General features: G+C 45.5%; 1 long non-coding RNA gene across 1 annotated transcript; it reads right to left on the bottom strand.

Annotated features, from left to right (window-relative positions):
* Nucleotides 1-4,246: 4,246 nt before the first annotated feature.
* On the bottom strand, nt 4,247-7,218 carry LOC122462439. The gene is made up of 3 exons (XR_006284976.1): nt 7,163-7,218; nt 6,387-6,541; nt 4,247-5,728 (listed from the first exon to the last, which is right to left on the bottom strand). It is a non-coding gene; the product is annotated as an uncharacterized LOC122462439 (long non-coding RNA).
* Between the last annotated feature and the right edge of the window lie 923 nt (nt 7,219-8,141).

The following is an 8,141-nucleotide window of genomic DNA, read 5'->3' as shown; positions in this document are numbered from 1 at the left end:
CAAGGTGACTGTGTGAAAAGTGCTTCTGCCCATGGAAACTCTGCTTGGCTCAGCAAGAAGGGGGCAACTTTCCTTTCAGGTGTTGTAGGTGGAATCCAGCTCAGTACAGGTGATCTGCACAAGACCTCCTTGCTGCCAAGTCCTCAAGGAGCCACGTGCAGGAAGTTTCACAGGTAGAGCAACTGTGCAGAGGTAACGTGCACCCAGTGTTCACAGAGCAGGTCTCTGTGCCTGTCCCAAATAGTCTGCACAAAAGGAAGCTGTTGGAAGCACACCAGGAGCCGGCTCAGTGTTTAAAGTGGTGATTCTAAACCCCCCATGGCAGCAAGGTGTGGCCACTTTTGGCTGAAATAATGGGTGTGGAGAGGCTGCTCACGGGCTGGTGTCATGGATTCCTTCCCTTGCCCCACCACAGAGTTTCCTGAGAAACTAGGTGTAGTAAGACCTATTCCTTGGTCCCAGATCTCCTGTCCCCCTGCATGCTCACTCCCCCCTTCCAGCCTCAGCCTTCTTTCTAAGAGTGTATCTCTACTTCAAGCTGGGGGTGTGATTCCCAGCTCGAGGCGACATACCCACACTAGCTCTGATTGACTGAATACATTAAAAATACTGGGTGGCTGGGGCAGTGCGAGAGAAGTATGTACCCGTCCAAGGCAACAGGCATGTACTCAAGGTGGCTAACCCCTCCTGCCATATGCACTGCTACGGCTATGTGCTGGTTTTAGCACACTATCTCGATCAGAGCTAGTGTAAATTTCCTCCATCTGGAAATCACCCCCACCCCCAGCTGTAAGTGTCAATGTACTCCAAGATGTAGTCATGCTGAGGGGGTAACTTGTGTGAATTTAGCCCCTTTGTGTCTGTGATTTCTCCAATTAATTCTTGGCCTGTAGATTGTTCCCCATATTCAAAATTCCAGCTGTGTTGACACACCCACGGGTAACATGGAATTGTTTCTGTTCCTTTACTGTCTGAGAGCCATTCTTAGAAGCAGATTGTGGATACTTATATTTCTGAAATCAACATTTGCTCTCTATGAATATGCTCTAATGTCGGCCTAAAATGTTGTGCCATTCCTGCCTTCAATATGTTAACTGGGATATTCTCTGAAACTAACACAAAAGGAGTGTATACGCAGGGGAAGGAAATCCAGTTTCTTTTTGGATCAGGTAGTCACAGCATGTGTTTTGATGTTTCCACTCAGCTGTGTTGCCAAAATCAGAACAATACTTCACTGTGGAGAATGGGAGCAGGTTAACCCATGGCACTGGGCTACAGAACCTCTCAGCTTTAGGTCGCTGGTTGAAATCTAGACCAATTGAGTAGTAACTTATTCATTAGCATATGGTGGCTGTTGTTTGGCCTGTGTACAGGCCCAGCTTTGTAATTTTGGGGGGTGAACATGATCCTGGGAGGGGAATCAGGCCATGATTTTGCTTCCCCTTGTAGTCCTGGTGCTAAAAAAGGAGATAGGGCCAGCTAGTAAATTGCCGAGCTGCAGCAGGATGTCAAGGTGCTAAGCAGCCTCCTTTTTCTCCTTGTGCTTAATGCCAGCATTGTATTTTTGTGAAATGTTATTCTCCTTTACATATGTTTTCTAAGGGAAAAATACTCAAGCTGGCCGTTTACAAAGTTAACGTTAAAGAAGTAAGACATGTGTGTGATGTACTACTAAAATCACCAATGCTGTCATTATTAGTTCATTTGCTCAAGGCTTGTGATATGGGAAAACCCTTGGACCGAATTATCATTCTACCCCTGTTCATACTAGGTCAGGAATAAGGCAAATTGGCATGGGAACTTGCTTTGCCACTATACTGATTGTACTTGGTCTCTGGATAGACAGAGGACTCATGCTTCTCACTGAAGCGAGCTTGAGAACACTGGAGACTAAATCACATTAGACTGCTCTATATACAGCCTGAAGATGTTTCTTTGTAAAATGTATCTCGGAGGAGACTTTAATATAATATTAAGTGACAAAATGGTGAAATAAAAATACACCATTTTGAATAACAATGAAAAACCAGAGCAAATGTGCTACTACTCAGATAAGTTAGACAGCAGCTCCATCCTGTGGTAAGACTGAGTACTGCTGCTTTTGTGAATGTGAGCCATTTCCGAAATATTTCCTATTGTAGGGATTTTTTTAGTCAACATTGAACTGATGTTGGCAACAAGCATCTGTTCACTAGTTTTGGTGATACAATATTAGGCTTGAAATTCTCCCTTTGCAGCCTATTTTTCCTGAATAATGAATAAAAATGAAGGGGAAAGGACTGAAATTAATTACTATTCATTCAAGACAGCGGCCCAGGAAAGTGGTATTGCTATCTTAATGGTGCTGAAGAATTTGCTGCAACTTTAACAAAACAACTCTGAATGTACTATTGTTCTGCAAGAGTTATATTGTGTGTTTGCACGGTATAGACATTTGCAATATACTGTGGACTAAATTCCTCCCTGCTTTAATATGTAAATCTCTGCCAAACAAGAGGTGGTGGAAGCTCAACGCGAAGGGGGAGGGCGAGGTTTGGGTATGGGGATCTGAGCGGAGGAGGGTGCTGCGCAGAGGGAGCTCGGGCTCTGGCAGTGGCAGGGGGCGGGGGGAGAAAGGGGTAAGCACTCGCCTTCACCTTGGAGGTGCACGGCCGGCCTAGGAAGCAGCACACTCAGGCACCTGCCTCAGAATGGTGTCCACACTCCCTGTCCCAGAGCAACCGCCCATCTAGCTTCCCATGCTGGCTGCTGCTTTTATACAACTGGCAGAGGCTTCTGCCCTGGAGGGGAAACAGGCCTCCCCCATTCCCAAAATGACTCAGCTCAGCCTAGCTGTCCCTTCCAAGCCCAGCCCAGCTGCACCCCCACCTCCAGGGACTACCTCTCCCTGTCTAACTTAGGCTTGAATAGAGACTGGGAGTGGCTAAGTCATTATGCAAGGTAACCTATTTCCCCTTGTTTTTTCCTACCCCCCCACCCCTCCTCAGAAGTTCGTGTTAAACCCTGGATTTGTGCTGGAAATGGCCCACCTTGATTATCATACACATTGTAAGGAGAGCGGTCACTTTAGATAAGCTATTACCACCAGGAGAGTGGATTTGTGTGTGGCGGGGGAGGGGGGGGGGCGGTGAGAAAACCTGGATTTGTGCTGGAAATGGCCCAACTTGATTATCATACACATTGTAAGGAGACTGATCACTTTAGATAAGCTATTACCAGCAGGAGAGTGGGGTGGGAGGAGGTATTTTTTCATGCTTTGTGTGTATATAAAAAGATCTTCTGCACTTTCCACAGTATGCATCCGATGAAGTGAGCTGTAGCTCACGAAAGCTTATGCTCAAATAAATTGGTTAGTCTCTAAGGTGCCACAAGTACTCCTTTTCTTTTTTCTCTCCCTGTCAGTGAGCGGCCTGGGCCAGAGGAGGAGCAGGACCCACGCTGCCCTGTCTTGTGCCCTCCCAAGTACAGAGGAAATATTGCATGGGCAGAAATACAGATCACCCCCCACAATGTTTCCCTCACTAGCCCCCACTCAGTTCTGTTGCCCCAGTGCCAAACTGTATGCTCAGTGTTTTCTGGCTGACTGTTGTTTTGGTGAGCTACAGCCCCAAAACACAACTAAATAAGCTTGCTGTCTGGACTAGAGTCCTGCTATTTGCAATACTCCACCAAGAGTTTTCACTACCTGCTCTTCCCTATTGAAATTATTTGAGAAGGAAGGGAAACTCCCAAGTCACATCTTGTCATTCTCCCACTCTGTGGTACCATTGAGTCTCTTAGCCCTATAAACCACCACTGAGAGTTAAGTATCAAGGCGAGGTCTCTGGTGGCATGGTAATAGGGCTAGCTGTACTTCTGACCTCTCTGTGGTCACTGAGTATGTCTTCACAGGTCTCAGGCAAAGTACACAGGATACTGTAGTCGAGCAGCCAGTCTATCTAGTCCGGTGCTTATCCAGCAGGTCTGACTAGATTGGGAACCTGCAGCGTTCTTCCCTTTGGGAGCTTGTGACCAGCAGTGAAAACAGTGACCAGACAGCCTTCTTAAAACATTGTTTGTTCTTAGCAGTAGGAACAAAGCATTAAACCTAAAAAAAAGGAGGATTTTAATATAGCAAAAGGTCTACACATCTATCTGACCTTGAATCAAGCCATCCTCTTGATGGGGACCCAGCATGTCTAACTTCTCCAAGACTCTCCCACAGCAGGCTGTAGGTTCTCAGTCTCAAAAGGCTGACTCTTGCTTTGAGGGAGTGTGTGTCTCTTGAGTCTTTTGACCCCTTCACAGACACCAATTTATTCCTGGGGGAAACCTGTCTGGCAAACCAGCAGGAGGTTGCACCAGAGCATCAAAACAAATAGCTCTTGCATTGTCTCACAAATGTGTGCTGAGAAATGTACATCAGGGTTCACCTTCCCCTTCCTGGGTGCATTTCCTGACAATCCTGTAACTGAATTACCACAATATATGCATGCAGCAAACATCACAAAAACCCCACACAATATTCATAAATTATGACAAGCAGTGCCAAATCATCACAGCTGGTATTAGTGATTCCACATCCTCCCTTGGTGCTTGTACCACTACCCACGGGTTTGTTTCTGTTGGCAGATGCAGGGCACAGAGCTCAGTTTATAGTGACAGACTAACCCAGGGTGGGGTGTGGCAATGCAAAGCTGCCACAGCCAAGTAGCCCTGTCTCAGAAGCAAGCAGTGCCAGCCATTGGTTACGCGCCTCTGGAGGGATCTATTCTTTTTCCATTTTAAATTAAATACGTTCTCCTAACTCTAACCAAAGAAGGGGGCACCCCAATTTTCTTAAGATGCGCCTTGCTAGGAATGAGCTATACTTTGTTCCCCCAAAAGTCTCTAGAGGATATTGAGGCTATAGAAAAGTGTCCAGTTTGTACACCCAAAGAGGCAGTGATGGGCTCTGAGCTAGTCTCCCTGGTACAAAGGGGCCATCTCCACCATGGTCTGAGGAAGTAGACTCCTCATCAGCCTCTGAGGTTGGATGATATGTATCCTGACCTGAGCATGCCCAGCAGCCCAGCGGCGTGCCTGCCCATTGCCTCCCACTGCTAAAAGGTGGAGAGAAGATATTATGTCCCTTCACAGGGATTTGAGCACTTCTATAACCATGCTCCTCCAGGCTCCCTGATAGTCACTGCTGCTAATGAAAAAAAGAGACAGGGACACCAGGTCTCTACCCCCCCCAAAAAAAGCAAAAAAAAGCAGACTTATTCAGCAGGAAGGCTTATTCCACAGGGAGTTTACAGCTTGTGATCATGAACCAGCTGACTCTGCTGGGTTGATAGGATTTAAGTCTGTGGGATAATATCCTGAAGTTCAAAGCCAAGCTCCCTGATCAGGCAAAGAAGGAGTTCACTGCTATGGTAGATGAGTGCAAATTTGTTGCCAAAACAGCACTGCAAGCGAGCTTGGATGTGGTGGACTTTATGGGCTCAAGTTCTGGCTTCTGCCATCACTGTGCAGTGTTCATCTTGGCTGCAGTTGTCAGGTCTTCCCTGGGAGGCAACAAATGATTCAAGACCTCTCATTTGAAGGCCGCTGGTTCTTCCCCAATAAGACAAATGAGACCCTTCATAGTGTTAAGGTTTCCAGGGCGACCCTCTTAGGATTTATACATCAGCTGCAAAAAGAAAATCATTCCACCCACAACAGTCCCAGCTGTTTCAGCCCTTCTTGCTGCATACCTCGGACTTATCTAAAAAGAGGAGCAGAAGTTACAAGACTGTCATCCTCCTCTCCTACAGCTGTCAGTTCTTCTAGGCAAACTAGGTATCTATCAAACTATCATTTTTGACCTGTTGGTTGAGAGCAGTTTACCACTCACCAAAGTACCATCTTTCCCCACTCCAATTTTTGCCAACTGCCTATCCCGCTTCCTGAGTGCTTGGACCTCCATCCCCATGGATCTGTGGGTCTTAAGCACAGTGGAGCTGGGACATACCCTTCAACTTACTTCTATCCCCCCATTACCCCATCCTTCTATAGAGACCCCTCTCTTGGGAGAGTTCTACTTCAGGAGCTCTAGGCTCTTCTCCTCATGGGGGCCATAGAGGACGTTCCCATGTCATTCAGAGGGAGGGGATTTTATTCCCATTACTTCCTAATCCTAGTCCTGAATACAAAGGGGAAGTAGTGGCATGAGGCGTTCCTGCTGCCCCAAAGGGTACTGCTGAGAGGAAACTCTCCAACAACTGTGCACAAGGTGCACACACCCCTACAGTGCAACACATCTCAAACAACAGGTAAAGAAAAATCGGTAACTGTTTTATCTGACTCTCCAGACTAACAAGAGTGCCGATCTTCTGAGTAAGAAGGTGCCATTTGCACAGTGAGGAGTACTGTAAGTAACTGACCTGCACTTTTCATTTTCATCCTCTTGCTTATTAAACTGTTATTGTTCCCTTTAATCCTTTGCTTGTAGTACTCCTTCATGTGCTTTTGATGTTACTCTTCCATATTGTCAGGGCTGAATCCCCACTCTGTCACGCCAAGTACAGAAGGTGAGGGCCTGCAAGGATTCTAAAAATTAATACTGGCCACTCCAGGCTTGTATTAAACTCCTAAGATTACAGCTTTTCTCTGACCTTGGCTTGGTAAACACTGCCACCACCCAAATGCAAAAAAAAAAAAAAAAAAAAAAACCCTTTGAACCCAAGAAGGAGCACTTGGGAATTCCTTCCTGGGGGGTACCCTCAAGCCCTTTCACCCCCCTCTCTCCTCCAGGGAAGAGCTGAGAAAGAAAACAAAGGAAATTAGCTGTTGCCGCCAGCTAGTCAAACAGCATATGCACAAATCTCTTAGGACACCAAAAATCCAATCCTGTTCTTAAAAAAGGTAAATTTTATTAAAAATAAGAAGAAAGAAAATACATCTGGAACTTAGGCTTTTGCTAGATTTTAAAAGAGCAATTCCAAAAATCAAGCACCCAAAATAGCTTTCTTGGGGGTTCAGCTTAAAGGTTACAAGAAAACAAAAGCATCTGGGGTAAGCACCGAGGAGTCCACGAGCCAATAAGGAATAAAAGAAATAACCTTAATCGCATCTTTCTAGACATTCCCTAATTTTACTTACGTATCTGAGACTTCAGATAAGTAGGTTCGAGGTATGAATTGATAATCTATAATTATACCTGGTTTAAAGCTGCTTACTGCATTGCTGCTTCACCCCTGCAGCCCAGAGAACAACAGACAAAGGGAAAGTTTCTTTCCCAATTTTAAAAAGTTCTACCTTCCTATTGGCTCTTTTGGTCAGATGGCCACTTTTTTTTTTTCTCTACCTGGGGGCTTTTTAACCCTTTACAGGTAAAGCAAATAAAGAACAGCTACCAAGAGGAGTTTTACAGCCAACTGGCTGGCTGGGTGTCCATCAAAGGGAGCTATCCACCCACTTTATTTATCACACGTCCTTAATTCAGCATCCCCTTGTCACTTTTCTAGTCTACCTTATTTTTGGTATGATTCTTTTTCTACTTTCAAAGGCTCTTTTAACCATATTGGCCACTCTTTCCCCTATGCACATAGATAGCTTTCTAATGGGCCCTGGATATTTTGCCCCCAGAAATTTCCAGCCATCCTGAATGTGTCTTCTTCTTCAGCAATTACTCTGTCCAAGGGACCTGACCCATTAACTTGAGGGGTTTTTTAAAGTCTGCATTTTAAAAAGGCCATTAAAGAGTTCCAGAGGACCGTTTCCAGTGCTGCTTGTGCCTGGAAGCAGCAATCAGAATGGGCTGCTGCTCTTAATATTCACAGTGCAAATAAGCTAAATTTGATGGCCTTATTTAACTTCCTCAGCCAGTTGTACCTCAGCCATGTGACATGCAGCTGAGTTGAAGTGGATATGGCAGAATGAGCAGGGAAACGACAGCAGCCTACTCTAAAAGCCTGATTATGAGCTCAGATATGCCAAAGGTTGGAAATATTTCCTTCTGAGCACTCACCCGGGACCAGTGATTGGAAAAGCTTACTGGTCCTGAAAGCATTTGTCCAGATCCTGCCAAAGTGGTTCTGGCTCTGTCAGGTCATGAGCTATTAAACATTAGACATTAAAAGACAGGTGTCACTTGATAATCTGAACACAGTGCAATACACTGGTTTTGAATATTAGTG

The sequence above is a fragment of the Chelonia mydas genome, chromosome 11, assembly GCF_015237465.2.
Source record: "Chelonia mydas isolate rCheMyd1 chromosome 11, rCheMyd1.pri.v2, whole genome shotgun sequence".
Classification (NCBI taxonomy): domain Eukaryota; kingdom Metazoa; phylum Chordata; order Testudines; family Cheloniidae; genus Chelonia; species Chelonia mydas.
Note: the sequence above shows the minus strand (reverse complement) of the source record. Positions and strands in the feature narration are given on the sequence as shown.